Below are 27,222 nucleotides of genomic sequence, written 5' to 3' on the forward strand. Positions count from 1 at the left end.
TTGGTGTAAGTTCAAAATGGGATAATACACATGACAGTTCCCTGTGTGCTAGACAAATGTAGAGGATTATTAGAGTATTACTCAAGAAGGATTCAGGACCCCTGACCTAATACCTCTTTACAGTGTTTAGCAGTCACAGGGATTCATTAAGGGTAGACATTAATGGAATTTATTAAGGATTCTGGAATGGCTGAATCTTTTCTCACCCTCACACCAATTGCACCTATCTATGTCACTAAATAGAGATGAGAGCTACATGAATACAAGACTCTCTCTGAAAGAGAGGCACATATCCTTGCCTTGTGGCTCACTTACAGCAAATAAAAATTATTTCTATTTGGGGAGAGAGAGAGAAAACCAATTCTATTTCTAAGTGTCTGTCTTAAAGACATTGCTTCACATGTACACAGAGACACATAGTAGAATGTTGATTCCAGCTTTCTTTGAAGTAGCAAAAGGCTGAAAACATAACCTTTCCTTAGTAAGAAAAAATAATCAACTGGTTTATTTATACAATGTATTCAATAGTTAATATGAATCAACTGGAAAACAGGTCAGGCAAACAATGGCCCATGAGCCAGAGCTTGGCCCCCTGTTTGGTTTTGTAAATAAAGTTTTATTGGAACATGATCACACCATTTGTTATTGTATTGTCTATGGCTACTTCTTGCTACAACAGAGCTGAATAGTTACAATATACATTGAATGGGCACCAAAGCATAAAATATTTACCATCTGATCCTTTACAGAAAAAATTCACTGTCTCCTGAACTGGATCAACATTTATCAACATGAATAAATCTCAAAGCATAATGCTGAGTGAAAAAAAGGTGAAAAAATATGTATAGCATGACTTCATTTATATAACCTATTTAAATACACTAAACAATAACATACTGTTTAGTGAATGTACAAAATATTGTGTATTAATTAGTGAATGTACAAAAACATAAAAATGACCAGGAGAATGTGGTAGAAATGACACCATGTCAATTCCAGCCCTAGCCTTATGAGGCTTGGCAGCATCTGCTTCTAATTTCTTGGATCACATTCCTTTAGGAGCCTTTAACTATCATGTGAGAGAGACTACATGGAGTGACTTTGTAGCAATACCATGTGTAAAGAGAAAAGCTCTAATACTGGAGGGAGAGAAAGAGAGACAGGGAGAAAAGGCCCAGCTGAGCTCAGACTTCCTGCTGTCTCCTCCAAGGCTGCATGTGAGTGAACCATCTTGGACCTCTTTAGCCCAAGAAAGCCCCTGGAAAACCCCCTGAGCAGACTTCAGGAGCAGAAGAACCACCCAGCTGAGCTCAGTCAGAATCATGGGAGATAACAAAACGGTGGTTGTTTTAAACCACTGAGTTGTGAGGTGGTTTGTAACCCAGAAATAGGTAACTAAGAAACTGACCTAGACCAATTCCATCAGAAAGGTACTAGGCATGTCCACCTAATTGCCCACTAGCATCATAAATTCAGCTTGTCTCCAATGGAACTAATCATTTTCCCCAAGCCCTCCCTGCTCCTGCACTCCTCACAGCAATGTTGCCCAGGGGCCCCCTGAATGGCAAGGGGGAAACTCATGAGGTTACAAGCTGTGGTGATAGGGATATTCTACGGCCAGCACTCAGCCCAGGCCTGATGATAGGACCTGCTCAAAAACCACTTGTTGAATGAATGAATGAATAGATGTGGTTCCACAAATTGTTCTTTGTTCTCACATCTCCATCTCCCATGCTTTCTCTTTTACCCCCAATGCTATCCCACACATAATTGATCAGCTTGGCTCTTTACCTTGAAGAGGTAGAAGAGCTAGAAGCCCCCTTTTTCTGGTGATCCCTGCTCCCCTGCCCCCACCTTCTCCTCTGCGTTCCCAGAACAGTCATGCACACAGAGAGGGCTACAGCACAACCAAACAGCACAGACACACAGGCTGCAAACTGGCCTCTGCTGCATGTCATGGGGTTGCTTGTCTCCGTTGTACCTCCTGGTGTTTCTCTCTCACATCCCCACACTAGTTTGCATCCCACCACTGGCACCCAGTGGGAGTGCTCTCACCCATGGAAAATGGACAAGGAGGTACTTCCCAAAACAGAGAAGTCCCTGTTCTGCCTTGAGCCTCAAGGCTGACTTTATGGAGCATGTCATGGCATAACAGTCAGACAATTCAGACCTGTGGTGAGAGAAAGAGTTTCCTAAATTCCAAAAACTCCATAGCCAGGCTTGGGCTGGGTGCAGTGGCTCATGCTTGTCACCTCAGCACTTTGGCGGCCAAGACCAGAGGATTGCTTGAGAGTTTAAGACCAGCCTAAACAACAATGTGAGACCTCATCTCTACAAAAAAATACAAAAATTAGCTGGGTGTAGTGGCACACACCTGCAGTCCCAGCTACTCAGGAGGCTGAGGCAGGAGGATTGCGCAATGGGCCCAGGAGTTGGAGGCTGCAGTGAGCTATGATCACCCCATTGCACTCCTGCCTAGGTGACAGAGTGAGATCCTGTATCAAAAAAAAAAAAAAAAAAAGTAAAAGTAGACAGCCTTGGCTGACCTGAACTAGACAGCGTGGGGTCCAGATTGTCCCAGTGACTTTTCAGGGAGTCTGGTGGGGAGCTGGAGCTGTCGGCCTGGATGGAGCTCACACGTAAGCGTGGGCTGACCAGGAGCCGGGGAGCAGGACAGTACAGTCCCTACCCCTAGGGTAAATGGAGGTCAAGCCAAGGCCTGGAACCCCTGCAGCTCCCAGAGGTGGGTTAGAGTAAGGCAGGGGAGGGGGAGCTGTAGAAGTCCCTGACTTGGTCCGGAGAAAGTGGACTTGAAACTAGATCAGCTTTAGACATGTCAGCACCCAAGGCTTGTGCAGCTACCAAAAGAATCAAATGAGGCCACCCGTGCCCGGCAGGGACCACATTGCCCATCACCCCAATACTGGGGTCAGCTGGAGCCAACAGTAAGGAGCGAGCCAGGAGGAAACGTGAGCTCTTCCTTGAACTCAGAGGCATCTTAGGAAGGAGGGCAAGGGTGAAGAAAAGAGGCTAGGTGGAGAGTTGCACTTCAAATTGACTATTTTAAACTCAAAAGGGTTGAAAGTAGCAGAGATAGTCAAGGGACACCTTTAAGTTTGTCCTTCTATCAGCAAGAATCTCATCCAGTATCTGATGAGCTCAGTCTCAGATAAAAAGTGTGTTGGTTCTGCACATCTGAGTGTAGTGTGCAAATCTCAACTCCCGCTGCCCTCAGACAGTTACCCCTCCGCATGGCAGCTTCCATCCGCACAGTGAGGTGCTGGAACTCCATCAGGGCCACGTGGAGAGGGCTCAGTGGCATGCGCTCTGCCAGGCCCAGAGCTGGAGGCGGAGTCAGCCTTGCAGGCGTCCCCATTGCTTCTCTGACCACATCGCTCCCCTCCCAGCACTGTCTTCCCTGTCCTGCCGTCTAGACATCGGCTCCCTAGACGACGAGCAACTCAAGGGCAGGGACTCTATCTCCCTCAGTTTCCTGTCTTTGGTATGAAGCACAGTGCTGGCCATGTCCTGGTAGATGCTCAAATATGTTTGTTGAATGCATTACCCTGAGAGATAAAGACACGACAGGCTCAGGGCCCTGCCGCCTGGAGACCAAAATTCTCAGGACCGTCAGGAGCCTTCGCCCTCGCCTGGGCCCGGCCCGGTGCACGAGCTGCCAATAGAAACCGGTAACGCGGTGGGTCACGCTGGCCTGAGCCGAGGCTGTTCACAAAGGCTGATGACATGAGGACGCTGGCCATCTGCCACTGGAACCTGAACAGCTGCCTGGCAGGGAGAGGCATGACATCCATCTACCAAGAGCCTGAAGGGGAAGCTCCGGGTCTAAGAAATGATGAGTAAAGCGTCGGAAGGAGCGATGGGCATTTGCTTGATTAATGAGAGTAACTAACGGCACTGCGCCCTCGCTCTGTGCCGGGCAGTCCGCCCAGCTTCCTAGGTGTTATCCCATCGAACCCCAGAACAGCCCTCCAAGGAGGATACAGTATTATTAATCCAATTTATGATTGAGAAATGAAAGTCGCAGGGTTCAAGTGCTTTTCCCAGGAACACAGAGCTGGCAAGAGAGCAGGGGACTTGGGCCTGGCCGTCTGACTGTGCACCAAGGGACCAGAGCGGCCGCCCAAGGTGGGAGGGCCGTGGAGCGAAGGCAAGTGAGAAGCAGCAGGACAGGAGCAGGGCAGCTCTCTGCCTTCCACTTGCCTAAAGCAGGTCGTCGATTTACAAAGACAAAAGGACCCTGCCCCCCACCCCACTTCCACCAGGGAGGGCACGGTTAGCTCCTGAGGACAGCTGGACCCTCTGGCCCTGGAGATGGCACAGAGGGATCTACGTTAACGAGCTTTGCCAGCGAGCCTTATCTGCCAGCCGGAGAGCCTCAAAGTCCTTCTCTTTTGACTTGTCATTTCTCTAGAAGTTCACTGATCTTTGTTAAAAATGTAGAAAACCTGGAGTTCAAAGCCAACTCTCTGAGAGCTACTCATGCTCTGGGTGTCTCCCGTGTACGCACGAAACCTGTATGTTAACATGCTTGGTTTTTCCTTTAACCTGTGGGGCTTACCACCGTCCCCCTCCTGCGCCATGCAGGGGCTCACCGGGGAGGGGCCACACGGTGCCTGAGGGGCTTCTCAGCAGCCTCAGCATGCCTCAGCCGAGACAGTTGTCTTACTTTCCCACTAGACCAGAAGTTGCCACATCTACTCTCTTTTTAGCCCCCAGCCCCATACATGCCCGGTCCATCTGCAAACATCTCTAATAAAATTAGACTGCCAGGACTCTGAGCCACCAGGACTGTGCTTCTCTACCAAGAGTGACACAACGACCCCTGCGAGCTCCCACCTCTAGCAGTCTGTGACTCAGTGAATTGTGCCCCAATGATTCTATTTCACAGGACTGTATCCAGCCTAAGAGAGAGACGACTGACTCCCAACTAGGCCCTGTTTAAAAATATCACACGAGAACGGTGTCCTTAGCAGTAAGTGTGTGTGACGAACGGCAGAATCGGGCTCTCAGATATGGAAGTATTAAAATGAGCGTGGCTATATCAAGGCCAGGAAGCGCAGAGTTGGCTACTGACGTCACAAAAGCTCAGAAAGGAAGACGTCAGCTGTGGAACTGGCAGCCCCTGAGGCTGTGATTCATATAAACAGGCACTGGTGTGGCTTCAAAGTGTGGGTCCCTGTTAGCAGCCTCTCTCCAGGAACCTCAGATCTCACTAAGCAGCGAATGATAACAGCTTTATCCGTTCCACAAAATCCAGGACAGTCCATGAGCAGCAAAAGATAGGGAAGATGTATTAAGGGATAAGAGAATAAAGCATCCAAAAACTATAGACCTTATGCCACAGGCAAACCGAATCCTTTTCCCGAACACAGCTCAGGTTTCTTCCAAAGCATGTCCATACTTCCCGGTGCCATCTCCATCATTCCTGGTGCCCTGATGGAGAAGCTACACCCTAAGCAGTTTCCTCAATGTGCAGCCTTCAGGTCCCCTGGAGAGATGGTGTCGGTGACAACAGCGCATGATGTTGGTGCTCAAATCAGTGTTTTTAATTTCTAGCCCCCAAATGAACAAGAACCTAAGGAAAATAAGCAGCTCAATTTCTACATCTTCAGTCTTTGAACAGAAACAAACCAGACCTTCCGGCCAAATTCTTAGATTTTTAGCAGAGCAGCAAGGATTTCGACACTCAATAACTTCTAAAGAACCCACAGGAATTACTCAGCAACAAGAGGGTGAATGTGGAGGACACACGGGTAAACCGAGGGCCTGGGACACACCTTTCCTTCTTTCAGGCTCAGAGCCTACTTATCTCAGGCCAGCTCTCATTTGTCATCACCCAGGGCCACCTCCCAACATCAGCACATTTTCAGCCCTTGACAGCACCTGTCTGGTGGCCTGAGCCGATGTGTCAGCTGCCCTCCTGTCCCTCTGGCCGAGCACAGCCCCCATGGAATTTTCCAACCGACGCCCTTCTCCACCTCGCACCCCTACATACATGCAACCCCAAGGCAACAAATGAGCAGTCAGTTTAGTTCCCTGCACCACCGGGCGGGCACACCAGACGGAGCCCACAGAAAGAGCCGAGAGGGCCCTTTGCAGGGGAGGTGGGCTGCTGCGCGGTGTCACCATAACGACGGGAAAGGCACTGCTTAAGTTTCTATTTTGGTGTGACCACTAATTACTGTGACTGCTGTGTTCGGCCCTGTTAGCAGCCTGTCACCGGCAGATGGCTTGTTTTCTTTGCTCTAGAAAGTTAGCCAAAGACCACAGTTGTGTTTGGTTGTTTCATTCTTTTTTAAAACACTGACAGGCTTAGGAATACTTTGTTTTTACATTTTGTTGTAAGAGCTCAGATGCCTCTACATTTTATGCAAACAAACACTATTCTGGGAAATAAAAGGCAGACCCAGTAGCACTAACTAATTTAGTGTTTATATGTATGAGGGAGAAAAAAGCCACTAAAGATGAGAAATACTTAATAGATAGAAGTTGATCAATATGAGGTTATTTTTGGAAGGTCAGTTTTCCCTTTTCATACGTTAAAAGTTTTACCCACCAAGATTCTCCCTGACAAGCTTAGCACTGACGTGTAGCCCGCTTTCAAACCCACACATAACTGAACGGATTTGCTGTGGCTCTAGAGGCAGAGGTGAGACCAAGTTTCAGTGAGGATGACAACGGCTCAAACTATTTTCAAAGATCTATGTCTATTAACCATCGTAAGGTGGAGGGTGATCCTCCCCCCTACTCTCTGAAGGCTCTACGCGGAAATGAACTGACAGTAGACAGATTAGCAGGAGAAAAAGCATGCAAGTTTATCAACGTGGGTAAACACAGAGCCATACAAAATCCCAGACTCAAGTAGGGCTGGACGGCTGGAGCTTAAACAGCACCCATGGGGGAGAGTTTGAGGATGTGCAAGCAATTTAGAAGAGCAGTAAATGATTTTTAGGGGAAATGAATGAGCCCAAAGAATAGACAATTGGCCTGGGAGAAGCGGCCCTGAGCTCATGGAGTGGAGGTGGTGAGGGGCAGAACTTCACAGTGAACAAAGGTTGTTCTGCTACTCAGATGAAGCCTCCCAGGTGATCTTGCAAAGCTGCTCTCAGAAGAACAGATGAAAAGCCTGTCTAGGTGTGGTGACAACTTTTGGTCCTTTCTCTTCTCTGATGGCTAACCTTTCCTGGATATCTGATGAGATTTCTAGGGAAGGAGTAATTGCATTCTTCTGGAGGAAGCTCCCTCGATCAGGTAAGGGAACTTCAGAGAAAGCCCCTCCCGGTGCATTGGGAAGGAAAGAGGATCAGAGGGACAGGGGAGCAGGGGAAGGTCAGAAGGAGACCTTAGTTTTGAGGCTCATTTCTGAAGGCTTTCAATTTCCTCTAGCTTGAAGCGCTCGGCATGTCAAAGCACCATATTTGAGGGTATCGTTTTCTGAGTCCCAACACTATGTTCCGTAAAGGTTTGAGGCAGTTTATTATATATATATTATTTAAAGATAAATATTTGAGGTGATTGATGTCAGAAAAACAATAGGCCAGAAAAGAATAAAACTACAGTGAAAATAAAGAAATGCGTGCCATGTAGTTCTGCACGCTTGTTACAGGAAGAAAATGCCACCCTGCAAGATATTTATTTCTCCTAGAAGTGAAAGCAGGATAGAGATTCATAAGGAGCACAGACGTCCCTGACGCTGGGACCCGAGCAAAGGCCTCGGGGAGGCTGTCTGGCTGGGGCAGTCTCTGGACAGGACCACAGTGTCACTGAGTCGGAACCAAAAGGGAGTCATTTTAAAAGCCTATTCATTATTATAATATAGTTTTCTATTTAAAAAACAGAAAAATATTTTCAAAATAGGAATAATAAAAATAGACCCCAAACCTTCCAGGCTCTGGAGGTAGGCAGGCGACAGCGATTCCCCGTCGGAAGGGTTCGGCTTCCCCTTTGGGGGTGTGAAATTTCTCTGTTCATCAAAAGGCGCAGGAAGCGAAAGCAGTGAAACAGACCACGTATGGGAGAACTGGTAACATCTGTTCTCACTCCTGGCAAGGGTCACAGCCAAAGACCTATAACAAAGACAGATTGACAAGAGAAAAGCATAACAGATTTATTTAACAATGTTTTATGTGACACCGGAGCCTTCAGAAATGAAGACCCAAAGACCAGGGGAAAGCTGTGTGTATTCGTGCTGAGGTTCAGTGAGGAATGGAGGGTGGCGTAGAAATGGGGTCGGATCAAAGGAGGGTGCGACCAAACAGGAATAAACCGGGGGACTCGGCCAGGCCTGCGGGCTCAGCCGCTCCTCGCCTCTGTGCAGCTCGCCTTCCCTCCAGGTGCGGGCAGCCCACTGCACGCGAGCGTCTGGTGGCCCACTTGGAGGGACGGTAGCCCCGACCAGGCTGGCCAGACACTGCCCCAGCCGGAAGGCTGCCTTGAGGCCTTTCCTCGGGTCCCAGCGTCAGGGACGTTGGTGCTCCTTGTGAACATCTGTCTTGCTGTCGCTTCTAGGAGAAATAAATATCTTGCAGGGTGACATTTTATTCCTCTATGGCCATCTCTCGTGCAGAAAGGCAGGACCGGTCAGAGGGACCTTCTGCTTCTGAGGCCTTCCCCGTCTTCTTCAGTTCGAAGTACTTGGGGGTAGCATTTTCTGAGTCCTGACAATGACTTAGTAGAGAGAATTCAAAGCATCAAATGGAAGCTAAACTTTTGAATACCAGAAAGTACTCTAGGAATTACGCCATTAAAACCAGTAGTGGTACCCATTCTAAGATTCCTGAGGAAATACAAGAGACTCAGAATAGCCAAAGTCATCTTGAAAAAACAGAACAAAGTTGGAGGACTCACACTTCCTAATTTCAAAATTTACTACAAAGCTATAGTAATCCAAGCAATATTGGAGGGCCAGGTGCAGCAGCTCATGCCTGTAATCCTAGCACTTTGGAAGGCTAAGGTGGGAGGATCACTTGAGGCCAAGAGTTCAAAACCAGCATGAGCAAGAGCAAGACCCTGTCTCTACTAAAAATAGAAAAAATTAGCCAGGCATGGTGGCATGAGCCTGTAGTCCCAATTACTCGGAAGGGTGAGGCAGGAGGATTGCTTGAGCCCAGGAGTTTGAGGTTGCAGTGACCCAGGATAACGCCACTGCACTCTACTCAGGGTGACAGAGCAAGACCTTGTCTTAAAAAAAAAAAAAAAAAAAAAAAAACGGTATGGTATTGGATAAGGACAGACACATAAACCAGTGGAAGAGAAGAGAGCCCAGACGTAAATCCACGCATACATGGTCGATTGATTTTTTGACAAGGGTGTCAAGGTCATTAAATGGGAGCACAGTCTTTCAACAAATGGTGCTAGAAAGGCTGGATGCTGAAGGGTACTAGAATGCACCGGTGTAAAATATGCCTTTCAATGTGCTTCTTTTGAGTTAAGTCCATTGAAAACAAGTAAACAAAGGAAAATCTCTAAAAACAGGGTACAAGTTTTCCTTTTATAAAGGAAATTTCCATTTGTGGATATGACATCCTCTCTCATACCAGGAATAGGAGGACTCCTATTAATGGAGAAGACACCAACTTAAATCTGCATAATAAAGCTTACTGAGCAACCATTGTTTTACAAGTCACCTTTCCACAACTTGCCTCCCCCACCAAGAATCCCCAAATCCTTTTTTTGTTTTAGCCTGAGAAGATATCTAAACCCATGTCATAACCACGCCTTTGGGTCAGTCATCTCTGGGTGCTCCCATGTGTACATGCACAAAACACATGTTAATAAACTTCTGTTGGGTTTTCTCTTGTTAATCAGTCATTGGCCAGTCTAATTTGCAGGACTCCAGCTGGAGAACACAGATGGGTAGAGGAAAAGGTTTTTCCCCCCTTACAATATCCACAGGCAAAAGAGTGAAGTTGGACTCTTACCTTACACCATAAACAAAAATTAACTAAAAGTAGATTAAAGATCTACATGTAAGAGCTAAAACTATAAAACTCCTTAAAAAAATATTCAGGAAAAGCTTCATGACATTGAACTTGGCAACGACATCATGGATATGACATCAAAAGCACAGGCAACAGAAAATAAATAAATAAATTGGACTACATTGAAATTAAAAACCTCTGTGCATCAAAGGACACTATCAAAAGAGTGAAACAACCCATAGAATAAGGGAAAACATTTGCAAATCATCTATCTGATAAGGGATTAATATTCAGACTATGTAAAGTACTTCTACGATCCAACAACATCAACAAATAAACAACCCAATTAAAAAATAGGCAAAAGACTTGAACAGACTTTTCACCAAAGTTATGCAGATGGTTGATAAGCACATGAAATGTTCAACAGCACTAGTCATTAGGGAAATGCAAATGGAAACCACAATTAGAACCAGTTCACATCCATTAGGCGGCTATTATCAAAAAAATGGAAAATAAATGTGGGCTGGGATATAGAGAAATTGGAACCCAAGTTCACTACTGGTGGGGATATAAATTTGTGCAGCAGCTGCGGAAAGCAGTTTGGCGGTTACTAAGCATGTGGTCCACCAATGCCATTTGGGGCGTATACCCAAAAGCATGAAAGCAGGGACTCAGACAGAGACTTGCACGTCGTCTATTGCAGCATCATCACCACAGACCCCACCTGCCACCAGAAACTTTGAGTTACGCAACTGAAACATAAAATGAAGGACAGGAAATCGATTTTTTTAAATGGCAAAAACCTGTAAGAGCTGAAGCCTAGTTTTAAATGCACAGAACAGGGGTCTTGAGCCCATGGAGATGCCCTGTAAATGTTTGATGAACGACCACAAGCACGCAACTACTCATGCTTCAAGGCCCTGCTCAAATGTCCCCTCCTTCACGAAGCTGTCCTCTCTTGCCTGCCTGCTCTGTGCCTGGTGGTGTGTGTGACTGTGTGTCTGTTACAGCATTTAGCAGAGGGTGCCAGGGAGGTGGCACGTCAATATAGGGACAGCTGGGTTCTGTCCCTTCTCTGTCATAAGCTGTGAGACTCTGGGCAAATGACTTAGCTTTCCCAAGTGTCCTTGTTTAGAAAGCAGAAAAATGTCTTTCCTGCCTCACAGAAGCATTATGAGCATCGTATGAAAGGACGTGTACAATGGCTATGATGACCTCTCCTTTCTACTGACGCAGACCGAATCCTCCCTGAAGGGGACGTATCTCCGGCCTCTCTACCCTTTGTCCCCTCTCCCAGGACACCCAACTCCTGGCCCATGGTGGAGGGTCAGCGAACGAATGAGTGAGCAAACGAGTGAATGAATGCGTGCGTGCTAAACCAGCCTGCTGTCCAGAGGCCGTCCGGGGTGGGAATGCCTGGACACAGCGGCTCAGGTAAATCACCCACAGCGCCAGCCTCAGGCATTCAGTCTCTTGAATTCCAAGTAAGCCCCAAAACAAACACTCACCTTCTCTTGGCAGCCGATGGCCTCCACAGCCTGGACCTCAGGACCTCAGGGTGCTGAAACCTCCCAAGTCGCCCTTAAGCCAAAGGCTTCTGCCAGAAAAAGACATGTCTGGGCTTCTGTTTTGAATTTCAGTGATGTGTGATTTTCCCAATGTGCTCATGACCTTTCATAACGTCTGAAACATGGTATTCCCAGCAGATTCGCTCATCCCTCTACTTTTAGGAAAATATCAAAAGAATAATGTGCTACTTCTGTAACTGCTTTCTGTGCCGGTTCAATAGCGCTGAGACATGTGTTCTCTTGTTTATTAACTGTCAACTTGTGTTTCTCATCTGGGGAGTGGGCGGGTGATTTTGCCCTCCCCCTTGCAGGACATTTAACAATGTCCAAGAGACGTCTGGGGGAGGGGAGTGCCAAGAGCCGCTGGTGGGTAGGAGCAGGGAGGCTGCTAAGCACCCTACAAGGCACCTGACGGGCCCGCCGCAAAGTGTTCCGGCTCTGAACGGCAACAGTGCCGAGGTCCAGCAGCCCTGCTGTAACTTCGGAGAAGAAAGGCTGTCATCATTAAAAGATAATTTTCAGAAACAGATAAAACCACAACTCTCATATAGAAGTAAAAATGGACCCAGGATAAAAATTTTCTATAACTCGTGGGGGAGCAGATAGGTACTATAGCCTGTTCAAAAGAGAATCCCAAGAACAAAGTTATAGATCAGGTGTATCGAAATTAGCATGCAAATTGAGGCGAGCAGGGTTCCCGTAGCCAGGCAGGGAAGTAGACTGAACCTCCCGCAGTCAGGACATAATGTGCGTCTCTGTCAGTTACCTGCACTACACAGATTGTAAAAAAATAGCCCCCAGGGAGCCAGAATCCCATGGAAGCGTGAACTATGAACTATGTCAAGTTGAAACACTGATGCTTGTCAGAATGAGAGGTTTGCTCCCTCGAGGTCGGTGTAGAGGCGTTTGGGGACTAAGGGCTAACTGGCAGAGAAATTTCAACATGAGAGTATTGAATCTGTTCTTGTCCCATCCAACAAGCCCGCACCCCCAAAGCCGGGCTAGACGTGTGAGACTTTCAAGTTTACAGCCTACGGAGACTACACTTGCAAGGGCTGGAGCAATTCAGGATGGGTGGGTTGGGGCAGTTTATTTAAAGGCTGCAGGCTGGAGAGTTCTGTATTAATTTCTTTCCAGCCTTGCTTCTCTGTGCCTCATCTGGTTGTTAGGAGGCTTTCTCAAGCTTTGGGGTGCATATGATCTCCTGAGATCCTGTTAAAATGCAAATTCTGATTCTGTAGGTAGGGGAGGAGTTTGAGCCATGGCATTTGAACAAGCTCCCAGGGAGGCCAGACAGTGCTGCTAGTGTGTGGACACACTTCGCGTTGCAAGGGTTAGACAGAGGAAAGGTCTTTATTACAAGGTGAAGAAACCAAAGACACAAATGCTACAAATAGGTGTGGTTATAGATCTCACCCATCTCTTGAGTTGAGAAATAAGACTTTGAAATTCTGCAAACACCTGAAGCATCAGAATTTGCAGGACATGGAGCAGACCAGGGTACTGGGACGTTCTTTCTGCGTGGAATATTATTAGGTCATTAAATATGAAATGTCCAATTTTGAATCAAAAGTTTAGTTTATTATATCTCAAACAAGAAGCAGTGCAAATAATTAAAGTATGAATCTAATTTATCGACACAGTTTTGCCATCTTCACAGTAGCTTGTTTATGTCAGCAGTGAAGAAGCCTGGAGAGTAAGTGGTGATGAAATCTCGAAAGGCCTTTTCCACAGCTCGTTGAGAATTGAGTATTTTTCCCTGCAAGAAGTGGTCCAAAGCCTGGAAGAAGTGGTAGTCAGTTGGTGCAAGGTCTGGTGGAGACAGAGAGTTTCCAAGTCCAGCTTCTGTAGTTTGAGCAGCATTGTTTTTTGCAACATGTGGTCTTGCAAGAGAATTGGCCTGTCTCTATTGACTAATCTTGCTTCTTAATTGCAAGCATCCTCATCATTTCTTTCAACTGGTTGCAGTGGACATCTGCTGTAATCTATTGACCATGTTTTATGAAGCTGTAGTGGAAGACACCAAATAGACACCAATAGCTTTTTTTGATGAATATTCAGTTTTGGACTGTTGTTTCACCACTTGATCTTTATCCAACCATTGTATCAAATGAACACTTGTGATTGTCAAAAAGAATTCATTTTCCATCACATGTAACAATATGGTGTAGAAACAGTTGGCCTCTATGTCACGACAGCAAAGAAAGGCAAGTTTCAAGATGATTTCTCTTCTGACACTCATTTAATTCATGCAGAACCCATCTATCCAGCTTCTTTAGCTTACCGATATGTTTCCAATGGTCCAATATTGTTGGAATAGTAACATCAAACCTTGCATGTAGGTTGAGACGGATTTGCTTCCACTATAGCTTTCTTTTTTTTTTTTTTGAGACTGAGTCTCACTCTGTTGCCCAGGCTTGAGTGCCGTGGCATCATCCTAGCTCACAGAAACCTCAAACTCCTGGGCTCAAGCAATCCTCCTGCCTCAGCCTCCCAAGGAGCTGGGTCTACAGGCATGTGCCACCATGCTTGGCTAATTTTTTCTATATATATTTTTAGTTGACCAATTAATTTCTTTCTATTTTTAGTAGAGATGGGGTCTTGCTCTGCTCAGGCTGGTTTCGAACACCTGACCTCAAGCGATCCTCCCGCCTCGGCCTCCCAGAGTGCTAGGATTACAGGCGTGAGCCACCACGCCCGGCCATCCACTACAGCTTTCAGCTCACCATTATCCACCTTGGTCTCAGGTCAGCCACGTGGCTCATTTTCAAGATGAAAATCACCAGAATGAAACTTGTCAAACATGTACGGTGTGTTCATTAGCCACATCCTTCCCAAACACTTAGTCTGTGTTGCCTTGGTTCCACGATGGAACTCATATTCCAAAACAACACAATTTTTTGACTTACCCATGGTTTCACAAAAATTGCTCTAAAAAAAAAAAAAAAAGAAAGATAATTACAAGCCAAAACATGTGTTTGAAAGAATGAGGATGTACCCTCACAATAAAAAAAAAAAGAAATGCCAAAGTGAAATGTCAGAAATATCAACTGTCAAACTTAGTACTTACGGAAATCAGATATTTCATATTTAATAACCTAATAGTATAGCCAGGGAAGAGGGGAGTGAGGATAGAGGATGTTGGATAGAGGATAAGTCTTAAAAGTATTGGAAATATGATAAGAGCATAGAGTCTACTCAAGCTGTTAAATTAAGTTTAGCAGAATGCTGCCTCCTTACATATTTTAAGTTTGGTCTGTAAGTGTGAGTATAAAGGGAGGGTCTACAGGGACCACAGGAATTCAACCAGCTGGAGCAATCAGCCTGTTTTGCAGTTTCTTGTTTTTCAGAACCCTGTAAGGCCTGTGGCCACCCAGCTGGCAGACCCTGGCAGCTTATGGATGAGCCTCTTCCCATGAGTCTCCACCCCTGGAGGAGCCATAGCTCCCACCAAACCTGGCCCACGGGCTGGCACGGCCACCCACTGCGCCTGCGCAGCTGGAACCCCTCCCCTGCCTGTGAAGACACATCTTCTTTCTCTATTGTCCCATAAAAACTCTACCGCCGCTTCCCCTCTGGGAGACATTGCCTTGGAGAATATCGGGGTGCTCTCCTCACTTGTTACAAGTTATAAAACTCCTACTGATCAAAACCCACACTCGTGGAGAGTCGTCTGTTACTCACCAGGTGAACAAACCCCTACTTTTCAGGTAACAAAGTGTCAACGGAAAAAAAAGCCAAATTCTGTAAAATAATTTTAAAGAGATTTATTCTGAGCCAAATTTGAAGACCATGACCCGGAGCCACTGCCAAGTGGCCTTGGGCAAGTGGACTCGCTGTGGCTGGGTTACAGTTTGGTTTTATACATTTCAGAGAGACAGGGGTTACAGGAAAAGCCATCAACCAAAAAGTGAGAGGCATACGTTGGTTTGGCCCAAAAAGGTGGGACATGTCGAAGAGGGGGGACTTACAGGTTATAGGTGGGTTTAAAGATTCTTTGGATTGTAATTGGTTAAAGACATGAAGCTTTGTCTAAAGGCTAGGAATGTTTTAACATAAGGAGCTGTTATCAGAGATAAACCTCCACCACCACCACCACCACCACCACCATCACCACCATCACCACCACCACCACCACCGACATAGATTTGTTGTGTAAATTGAGGACCTGCAGGTTTGTTTTGCATACCCTTAGGCCTGTTAATGGGTTACAAAGGAAGTCCCCAAGAAGGGAGAGGGGACATGATAAGGCTTGTCTGACCTCCCTCCTCCTGGCAGACAATTTAATTTTAGAATATTCCTTTGGCCACAAGGGGGTCCATGCAGTCAGCTGGTGGGGGCATGAGCCTTAAAATTTTATTTTACTTCACAAAAGATTTCTCTGTACTTAGTGAACTGTAACCTAACTGGGTGTGGAAACAGACTGTAACCTACTCCTGCTCCAGTCACCAGTTCCAGCAAGTCTCAGGCAGCCAACTGTTCAAACCGACTCAAAATAAGGCAAAGGCCAGGCTGTCAACCAACCCAGTGTTTCTGTACCTGTCTTCCATTTTCTGTACGTCACGTTCCTTTTTCTGTCCATAAATCCTCTCTGACCATGTGGCAGCCCCAGAGTTGCTCTAAACCTCTTCTCCTTTGAGGGGCTGCCCAATTTGAAAGTTGTCCTTTGTTCTATTAAACTCTTTTAAATTTAATTTGTCTATAATTTTCCTTTTAACAGAGCGCAAAGCTTAAGGACAGCCACCCAGGAGACACTGACTCCAAAAAAGTGGGGTCGGCGTCCCAAAGTGGAGAAGTTAAGGTTTCACTTACACAGAGACAGCAGGATTCAACGCTCACTGGAGACCGGTGCAGATGTCGCAGCCCTGTGACTGGTCACAGCTTGCTGCAGTCCCAGGAACATCACTGCATTACTCCGGGAGGAGGGGTAAAGATCTGCGGGGGTCTTATCTTGGGCACTGCTTGTTTTTCCTCACTATTTACAGGGAAAAAAGGCAGACGTTGCAGCTGCACACCACGTGACTCAGGCCACACAGTCACACTCTTCTCAGGGCTCAGAATAACTCAAAGTTCCAACAGCTTTGAGTTTGAATTATTTAATTTTACAAAAGAAAAGGACTTCAGAAAGCAGGGAGGGGAAGATGAAGTGTTCTGGGGAGAGGCGCAGGCTGCAGGCTTAGCCTGGGAGGTCTGGCTCTTTCTGTGGAGCACTGGACTCTGGAGTCCCACCGGAGCCAGGTGTGGCTTTGGAGCAATTACCTGGGGAAGGAAACCCAAATACTTCACCCCAAAATATATCTCCTTGACATATTTCAAGATGGCTATTCTGAGGGGCTAGAAATACAAGAATAGCTGAAAAATTGCATTTCTTTGTGGGGGAGATTTGCATCTGTGGAGAACTCCGCCAGGCTTCTCAGAGGCCTTGCTTGTCAGATCCAGGAAAGGTTAACTGAGAGCCTGACAGCTGTAAAGGTCTGTGAGAAACATTTACCATCTATTCTCTCTGAGGGTAGCCACCTGTGAGGTTCCATCTGCATGACAAGACCACCTTTGCTAGCCCGGCCTCCTCTTCTCTCCCGCCCATAACCTGTGGGGTGGTCTAAACCCTTATTCTGTTTGTAATCTCAAGAGAGTATAAAAGCATCAACTATCTGGCCATTTCTTTGAAATCTTTGTAAGACTCCCATGCACATATACAGGAGAAGACATGACTTCTGGGACTTGCTCTAAAATATTCTGAAGAATGTACAGTTTTGAAACTTTTTCATAAATGGTTTAAAAACACCAGTGTATCCCCCATCTGCCCACCTGTCTAAGTGTCCGGCCCATTATTATGCAAAGTAACATTTGGTTTCCCTTTCCTTTTGTTCTCTTCCTTACCCCTCAAAACCACGACAGATCAACCCTTTGCAATGTTACTAACTTCTTCCTTTATGCTGGAAAACTTTCTTTAGATAGCACAATTAATTTAAATACATTAACAGATTCACTGATACTATTTTGTGTTTAAAATACTTATTTTAAAATTTTATATTTATATATTACATGTTCATTTATATTTGCATATATAATAAATTAAGTTATAATTTAAAAGGATATTTAATTTAAAATGAGACTATTGACAATTCTGGAGGTGTTTTATCACCATTGGGCCTTGGTGCCAGCCAGGCCAGGCCAGTATGTCAGCAGGGACCTGACTGTGGCCTGGGCAGGCCCCTGAAGGTCCTGCAGAGCCTCTTCCCTGGCACCGTCCCTGCCCCTCACAGAGCCCCATCCATGGCACAGACCAAGGACACGTCACTGCTGTGGATCCCACAGGGGACTCGCTCCACGGGCTCTACTGAGGAGCCACTCGTACTCTGATGATAATTGCAGGAACGCAGATTTTCAATGGACTCACCTTTCAGTTGGCCTGATTCCAGACAAGAGCATCCCAGAGGAATTTCTTGAAGCTGAAAAACGATCCTTTTTATGTCCACAAATTATAGTTCTCTATTCCCACATCCAACACAGTTACCTTCCAAAGAGGCACGTGTGCCAACGTGCCCTGCGCATCAGCCAGCTCAAGTCTTACTTACTTTAAGGAAAACAGTGCACTGAAATGAACTGGTCTGCACCCTCCCGCCACGCCAGGGGAAGGGGAAAGCTAACTCACTTGTCCAGGGACGATGTGGAGCTTTTCATAACAGTAGGACCATATTGTCAACCTCAGCTCACAAGTTTTATAGTCTCATTGCATAGTCTTTCTCAGTCTTAAGAGTACTGCAGACGACCTCAGCCCCTGGTTCATGTATTACAGGACGGAACTTTGTCATTTGCGTCACATGCACAAACTGCCTTCTAGGTGAGTGGGAGGGGCGGAAGGCTAAGCTGTCCATTAGTAGATAGAAATCCCAGGCTGATCCTTAACAAGCTGTATAAACTCAGAGAAGTTTGTTAACATTCCTGAAGCCCTTTTCCTGTACATATAAGTGAGAGACTGAATATAAAAATGGACAATTGCCAAGCCATATATGAAACTAGAACTCTGTCCCACAATCTGCAGCAAGCAGCCCAGGAAAACAACCCATTATCTACAATAAGCAGCCCAGGAAGCCAAGATACTTCCTGTAAGTCAGACTTAAAGGAAGTCAGATCAATGCCTCTAGCAGACAATCTAGGAAGCCAAACAATAATCCTGTAACAATTGGCCCCAAATGTCCAGGACTTGATCAATAACTGACAGCTTCCCTAGTTTTTGTCCCCGCTTCCAACTTAGGACCAGTCAGATAAAGCCATATCTGCACCTGCAACCAATCACATGGGTTGCCCTCCTCCCAGTCAGCCACCTACAGCTTCCATGGCAACAGGCTCCAAGCAGGGCACACCCAAAGCCTTCTTCTTTCCTACTAGAAAGTTTTTGCACCCCTCTGCCTGCCTTTGAGTCTCTGCCAAAAGGCGAGTGACGGTGTCTGACTCCCTCGCAGGTTCTAGGTGGCCTTTGCTTACTCCCTTTTGGGGGTCTGTCTTTATTTCCACATGAGAAACGCATAGACCAGATGATCGATCTATCATCCTAAGATTTTTGGATTTGTAAAAATAGATAATTCAAAATCTAAGCTGTTGGAACTCTACATCATTTTGAGCCTTAAAGAAATATGACCATGGGGCCTGAGTCACTTGATAAGCAGCTCTAAGCTTTTGTTTGTCTGAATTAGGGCTGTTCCCTCACATGCATTGTTTCATAAAATGTTGTAAATGACTGAAGGGGACCAGGGAAGACCCTTCCCACTCCACTGTTGATTTTCATTATAGATTAACCTCCTTCTTATCTTTCTCACACAAAGACTACATGGCTATTGCATCATCTTAAGATGGAATATTAAATACACTCTTTTTAATTATAAAGAAAAGGAAAACCAGCTATAAAGAAAAGAAAACAAGATATAGAGAAAGGAAAACAAACTTAAAGGAATTAATTTGTAACTCTTAAACCAGCCTTGTATAGAAAATGTTGTTAATCCTGTTAAATTTCTTTCTCTTTTTCTATAGAGGCAAGAACTTGACCTTTAACTTTGGAACACTGACCCCATTTCTCTGGAGTCTGTGTGTCCTGGAATGGTCATTCTCAGCTTTTTGCTTGAATAAACTCTTCCAAACTGGATTCTGACCCTTTTGATTATTTCAGGTTGACAGATTCAACAACAATTTACATTTATTCAACAAGTATTTACTGAGCAGCTAGTTAAATGTCAATCGCTGTGCTAAATACTTGAGATATTTGGTAAGTTTTTAGTCTAGTGAAGAAGAAGGTCATAAATCAATAATTAGACAAACAAATATAAGATTACAGCTCTGACAAGGAGCTGCCTACCATGCTATGAAAATAGTCGGTCTGGTCAAGGAGGCCAGGGAGGATTTCTCAGAGGAAGTGAAGAGCATTGAGAGTTTACCAGGTGGAGAAGAGGAAAGAGGAAGAAGGCTCAGGCCAAGGTCACAGGGTATACAGGGTCAGGAGGAGGGTGAGCCTGGGCAATGACAAATGAAGTTTCACAGAGAGCAAGAGGCCAGACCACATGGTGTCTCCCAGGCACTGATAAGGAATTCTGTCTCTGTCCAGAAACTAACAACAGCAGCATAACAACTAACTCTTACTGAAAGCTAACTGTGTATCAGGCATGCTAATGAAGGCTTTAGAGATACGTTATAGTTTCAGTAATATCTGTTAATTATTAAGTCAGAAAAGCTAGTAAAGGCTGGATAAGAGTGGTGGAAGTAGAAGAAAGTGGACAAATACGTGTGAAATTTAGGAGGCAAAAATCAGAGGACCAGAATGAATAGGATATAGAAAGTGAGAATGAAGATTTCAAGGATGACTTTGAAAATTTTGGGCCAGGCGCGGTGGCTCACGCCTGTAATCCTAGCACTCTGGGAGGCCGAGGTGGGTGGATTGCTTGAGGTCAGGAGTTCGAAACCAGCCTGAGCAAGAGCAAGACCCTGTCTCTACTATAAATAGAAAGAAATTAATTGGCCAACTAATATATATAGAAAATATTAGCCGGGCATGGTGGCACATGCCTGTAGTCCCAGCTACTCAGGAGGCTGAGGCAGCAGGATTGCTTGAGCCCAGGAGTTTGAGGTTGCTGTGAGCTAGGCTGACGCCACGGCACTCACTCTAGCCTGGGCAACAAAGTGAGACACTTTCTCAAAAAAAAAAAAAAAAAGAAAGAAAGAAAATTTTGGCTTTTGAAAGGATATACGATATTCTTCTGTGGGATAATAAACACCCAAAGAGGACATATTGTCAATGTGTTGAATCAGAAGAGCTTGCGACTCTGAAAGGAGATGTCAAAGAGTAAGCTGGGTGTGGTAGGCAGAACAGCCCCACAGATGTCCAGGTCCTAATCCCTGGATGCCGTGAATGTTACCTTACATGGCAAAAGGGACTTTGCAGCCATGATTAAGGTTAGGAGCCTTAAGGGATGTTTCTGGTTATCTGAGTGGGCCCAAAGTCATCACATGAGCCCTTAAAAGCAGAGAATTTTTCTTGAATATGACACTAAAACACAAGCAACCAAAGAAAAAACAGATTAAATGGATTTAATCTAACTGAAGCTTTTGTGTATCATTAGACCCTATCATGAAAATGTAAAGACAATCCACAGAGTGGGAAAAAATATTTGCAGATTACATATTTGACAAGGGTCTAATATCCTGAATATATAAAGAACTCTTACAGCTCAGTAGTAAGAAGACAAAAACACAATTTAAAATGGGGCAAAAGACTTGAAAAGACATTTCTCCAAAGAAGATATATAAATAGTTAAGTGCATCAAAAGATGTTTACATTATTAGTCATTAGAGAAATGCAAATTAAAACCACAATGATATACCACTAGGATGACTATCAGCTTTTTTTAAAAGGAAATTAACAAGTGTTGGCAAAGATGTGGAAAAATTGAAATCCTCATACATTTCTGGTAAGAGTATAAAATGATGCAACTGCTGGGAACACAGTTTGGCAGTTCCTTGCAAAGTTAAACATAGCACGTGCATTCCTAAGTATGTACTCAAAAGAATTGAAAACATGAGTTTACACAACAATTTGTACACAAATATCTGTGGCAGCATTATTCACAATAGCCAAAAGCATAAACAACCCAGATATCCATCAACTGATGAGTAGATAAACAAAATGTGGTACATCTACACAAAGGAATATTATTCAGCCATAAATGGAAAGACGTGTTGATAGATGCTACAACACGGGTGAACGCTGAAACCAGGCTGAGTGAAAGTCAGGCACAGAAGACATCATATTATATGAGTCTATTTATATGGCATGTCCACAATAGGCAAATACATAGAGACCAAAAATAAATGAGCAGTTGTCAGGGAAAAGAGAGAGAGGGGTGAAAGGGGAGTGACTGCTAATGGGCACCTGGTTCCCGCTAGGGTGATGGGAATGTTCTGGAATTAGCGGTGACAGCTGTGCAGCATTGTGAACGCTAGAAACCACTGGAGTGTATACTTCAACATGGTGAATTTTATGTTATGTGAATTTTATCTGAATTTTTCAAATTAAAAGCATTTTTAAAAGCAAAGAAAAAGGCAGAGAACTTTCTGCAACTGCAATCAGAAAACAAATGAAGCTTAAGAAACAAGAGAGATTCCTGGCGTGGGAAAGACTCGACGCAACACTGCCGTCTGGGAAGGGGAGGGCAAGGTGGTGAGGCGTGGCCTTACGGACCGCGAGGCTCCAGCTGGCGGCCAGCAAGGGCGCGGGGACCCCAGTCCTGCCACCACAGAAGCTGCATGCTGCCGACAAGCTGACTGCTTGGAAGTGGACTCTCCCCGGAGCCCCCAGATGGAATGCTGCCCCCGACACCTCGATGCTGCTTCCTGACACTCCAAGCTGAAGCCCCACTGGGCCACACTGTGCCCACACTTCCCACCTACGGAACTGTGAGATAACACATGTACAGGGTTTCAAGCTACTAAATTGGTGGTAATTTGTTAGGGCAGCAATAGGAAACAAATATATTGGTTACATCCAGAAACGTGGTCTGGCTGGACATACCTGTGCTTTATTTTTCGTAGGTGCGGACTGCAGCCATGGACAGGGTAAGAGCGTGCAGGGAGGGAGGGCACCAGAGAGGAAGGAGGCTGGGACCAGCGGTGGGGACCGTCTCACCGCACAGCCTGCTGGAGCCACCAGGAGGACAGTAGGAGGCTGGAGGCTCAAGGAAGCCGAAGACAGTGCTGTGTGACAATCCCTGCGTGACCGGTGATCTTCTCAGATGGCAGAATCCACTCTAGCAAATTTAAATAAAAGACAGTGATTAAAAGTCATCGACAACTTACAGAATTGTTAGGAGAGGCAAGGGCACGATGGTGCCAGGAATAACTCTCAAAGGAGCTGCTGCCTCTGCCTTCACCGGGGAGTCAGCCGTCTGGAAGCTACCACCGGGTGCTGGCTCCAGATCCTTCCTGCCCCATCTGCAATGCACCCAGCCAAAAGGATGCCTCCAGCCCTGCCCCTGCCCCTGCCCCTGCCCCTGCCCCTGGTCTCAGTTTCAAATGACAGTCCTAGAGAAGACGTCTGATGCATGAAACTGAAATCTCATCTGGAAACGGTGGCAAGAGAATACGGAAAATGTCGTTTTAGCTTTCTCCCTCTGCCGGGAAGGCATGTGCCAGGGGAGTGGAATGACTGCTGAGTGCGCCAGCCCGCGGTGTCTTCCTCAGAAGGCACGGAGGGCCACGCTGCAAGGGAGGGGCTAGGCCAGCAGTGCAGGCGCCCTGAGAGAACAGGGATGCTGACCGCCGAGACTCGCTTCTGGAATGCAGTGGCCACAGAGCGCCTAACAAAGCCCACCGGCGCACTCACAGGACCGCAGCAGGTGGAGGGTGAATGCAAAGTCCAGTGTAAGGGAGCACTTTGAGAACGTGGCTGGGGGAGAAGGAAAGAGGCAGCAGCTGCGAGGGACCGGGGCAGGTGTAGAGGGGCGACTTAGCGTCCTTTCCCTTCCTTTCTTTGCACTTGGACTGGTTTGGTTTCCAGATATTTAAAAACTGATGAGAAAGCTCTTGGAGACAGAGGGCTTGAATATAAAGGATAAAATAGATCATTCAAAGGAAAAAAGGGTGCTCCCCGGCGTGCCGTGTCCGGGCTGGCGCGCAGGGCCAGGCGGAGGGCACAGCCTGGGTGGGGCAGGCAGGGCCCTGGAGGAAGCTGGGCCGCGAGGGTGCAGCGGGCTCCCGGGCACAGGGAGAACTTCAGGGCACAGCCATCTGGCGGCTGCTATTTTCTCTGGAAAGTGGGATGCTCAGGCATCTGCTGAAAGGGAGGCGGGGCAGTGGGCGGCTGGGACCAGGCAGAGGCAGCGTTGGCACGTTCATCTGGAAAGCAGAGGGTGCCGCGGCCTGAGAGGCAGAGAGGAGCGAGAGGCAGCGCTGGGCTTCAGGCCCGATATCACCTGAGCACGGTGGGACCCCAGCAGTCTGCTCTGATTCCTCTAGAGCAGAGAGAAAGCGTGTGTGTGTGTTTGCGCACGCACATATATACATAATATTTCTTGTGTCACCTATGATTGGGGTTTTGCTAGATGAGCACCACACACACACACACAAATGAGCTGGGAGGTGGCTGTGTGACACCTCACTGGGTTGAGAGGAAGGAGGGGAAGGAGTGAAGGCGAGAGCAGGTGGAGTGGGAGCAGCAGAGGCTACTGGGAGCCAGGTGGGCCAAGGGCCCTCATGGTGGGGACGCAGGGCAGGTGAACGGGCCAACGGCAGAGACTAGGCCCTGCTCATAGAGAGCCTCTGCTGATCTAGGGACGTGCAATGATTTTGAATCACTGCTATTTCCTGGCCCCTGTAATAGACTCAAAGATAAACAAGCCCAGTGAAAGCCTAGTGACAGTAAAGACATACAACCTGAGCTGCAGGGCCTCACCTGCAGGCCCTGGGAGGGGGGCCTGGAAATTTTTGTATTTATTTTGCATTTAGGTACAAGCTTCAGGGCCCACAAAACTTGGATCCACCCATGCCCCGCCCCACATACCAAGGTTTGGAAGAGGACATGCAAATGAGGAACATCAAAACTGAAGCTTCCTAGTGTCCCCATCCCTTCATGACATCTAACTGTAGAGAAAGAAATGGCTGAGTGTGAGTTTCTACATATGTGTGGCATAGACTTCAAGGTGGCCCATGGTTCCTGTGACTTTCTCCTAACCGACAGTGACGACAAAGGTGAGGGCTGTCACTCCTAGCATTGTTATACAAGACTCAGTCTTGCTGGCAGACCTGATCTGGAGTCTTGCTGTCCTTGGGAGGTCGGAGCCAGCCCCCGTGAGCTCCACAGCCAGCACGGCCCGAGTGAGTGTGGAAGCGGACCCTGCCCCTGGAGCCTCCAGATGAGAACTCAGCCCCCGCCGAGCCCTTGGCTGCAGTTCTGCTGAGGACTCCGCTCGGCTGTGCCCAGACACCTGCCCCACAGAAACGGAGATGATACATGCGTGTTGTTCTAAGCCACTACGTCTGTGGTCATTTGTTATGCAGCATAAAAAGCTAATACAATATGTAAACATAAGGAAAATAGCGTTTGCTGCGCTGGGTTGATGTGAGGACGACACCAGATATGTGAAAGTGGCTGCTGTGGTCTGAATGTCTGTGTCCCTCCAAAATGCGGATGCTGAAGCTACTCCCCAGGGTGACAGTGTTACCAGGTGGGGCCTTTGGGGAAATGATTCAGTCCCGAGGGTTCCGCCCTCACGAGTGGATTAGTGTTCTCACAAAGGAGATGGAAAGAGCTCCCCTTTGTCCTTTTTGCCCTTCCACCATGAGAGGAAGCAGCAAGAAGGCACCATCTGCGAGCAGAGAGCCACCCTCACCACACGCCGAACCCACCGGCACCGTGACCTTGGACTTCCAGCCTCCAGAGCAGGGAGAAATAAATTTCTGTCCTTTTTAAATTACCTGGTGTCAGGATTTTGTGATAGCAGCAGGAACAGACCAAGACGGCGGCCAGAGCAATCCCGGGAGAGCCTCCGTCTGCCCCCCAGGGGCGCGCCATTCCCAGCGGGAAGCGACTCGTTCAGACGCAGGGGCCACAGGAGCGAGAGAGCAGCACTTCCTCCAGACCTGGAGCAGATGTGGATGGGGGAGAGTGAGGGGAGGGCTCCACATAGAGGAAAGAGCAGGGCGGAGGTACACGCCATGAGGTGAATGCCACGCTGGGGGACCACAGTCAGACTGTGCGGCTTCACAGTGTGGGTGTCACAGGCCAGTGTCGTCAGGAAACTGACAAGGTGGTTTGGGACCAGGTTACGGAGAACACTGAACATTAAGCTAAGGAAATTATAATATTTTAAATTAATAATCTGCACATTTTGTTTCCAAATTGAATTTGAAACTAGGAGGATTTACTTCTATTTCAACACCAATTTAGCAACTGTAGGGTACATTGTCAAAAAGCTTAAATCTGATGCTTTTTACTCAGGTAAAAATGTTATTTAAATGACAGCAAGAAATCACAAGAAAACTTTCTTATATATCCATCTACCATTGTGAGTCTGTGTGTGTGCATGCGTGTCTGTGTGTCTGAGTGCTTGGTGTGGTATGTGTGTCTGTGCCTGTGGGATGTGTCATGTGTGTGTGTGTGTGTGTCTGTGTGTGGTGTCTGTGTGTGTTATGCTGTGTGGGGGGGTGTGTGTTTGTGTGTGTTTGTGCGTATGGTGTGTATGTGTGTGTGTCTGTGTGTATTTATCTGTGCGTGTGCGCATGTGTGTGCACGTGTGTGTGTGTGCACGGCAGCTGTGGGAAGGTGCCTGTCCCCTCTCCAGCTGCAGGGAGAGTGACTGAGCAATCACTCCCTGCGCGCTCTGAAATCCGTCCCTGTGTTTGCGCCCAGACCCTACTTGTCAAGACCCGCTGCCGGCCTGTGATCCAGCGCCGCAGGGCACAAGGCAGCCCTTGCCGGCGGTCCGACGGGCACCTTGGGCGCAAAGACTGGAGCACAGCCTCGCGGAGCTTCCCTGAGTGCCGCAGATCAGGTGGAAGCATCTGCCTCCACTCCCCTCCTCCTCCCTCCTTCACGCGGGGCCAGGCCTTGCCTCTTCCTTGCTCCCCAGCTTCCTACTCACTGTCTCTCACGGGCCGCCCCTAATACATTCCTGGCTCTGTTAATCCTGCCTCCACGGCTGCTTCTGGGAGGACCCAGAACAACACAGTAGGGGAAAGAACGGTTTGAGAAAACAGGCGCTAAGTGGGGGCTTGAAGCTGGTCCCCCCACCTCCCAGCAGTGGAAGCGGCTGCTGTCCAGCTGGTAGCTGGAGCACCGAGAGTCCCTGGCACAAGGCAGCAGCTCAGCTGCTCAAGACTTTACCAGTAGTGACCCGGAAAACGTTCCAGCGGAGAGGAATGAAGTGGCAGTGCCATGAGCAGGCATTTTAAGAACGGGCAGAAAGATGCCTACAGAAGCCACTACACTGCCTGGATGCGCAGCAGAGGAAGAATGAGAGATGCTGGCCTGTTCGCGTGGGCTCTGCGACAGCTGACAAAGGGGCTTCGCGTCCTGCAGAGGACAAACAGATACACAGCCCGAGTCGCAGGCTGCAGAGCTGAGTCTTAGAGTCACAGAGCTCCAGAGGTGTGAATGCTCAGCAAAGGCAGGAGTGGTAGGCAAAGGTCAGGGCCCTTGTGGGCGTAACCTGGGATCCTAAATATGGGAC

At 47.1% G+C, this 27,222-nt stretch overlaps 2 long non-coding RNA genes across 2 annotated transcripts; both read right to left on the reverse strand.

Moving 5' to 3' along the window:
* Positions 1-8,116: 8,116 nt before the first annotated feature.
* LOC105860912 (uncharacterized) lies at positions 8,117-26,992 on the reverse strand. The gene is made up of 4 exons (XR_012912812.1): positions 26,877-26,992; positions 25,469-25,633; positions 22,569-22,803; positions 8,117-8,688 (listed from the first exon to the last, which is right to left on the reverse strand). It is a non-coding gene; the product is annotated as an uncharacterized LOC105860912 (long non-coding RNA).
* LOC142861580 (uncharacterized) lies at positions 16,590-19,633 on the reverse strand. The gene is made up of 2 exons (XR_012912813.1): positions 18,165-19,633; positions 16,590-16,768 (listed from the first exon to the last, which is right to left on the reverse strand). It is a non-coding gene; the product is annotated as an uncharacterized LOC142861580 (long non-coding RNA).
* Positions 26,993-27,222: the final 230 nt, after the last annotated feature.

This window comes from Microcebus murinus, chromosome 17 (genome assembly GCF_040939455.1).
Source record: "Microcebus murinus isolate Inina chromosome 17, M.murinus_Inina_mat1.0, whole genome shotgun sequence".
Taxonomy (NCBI): domain Eukaryota; kingdom Metazoa; phylum Chordata; class Mammalia; order Primates; family Cheirogaleidae; genus Microcebus; species Microcebus murinus.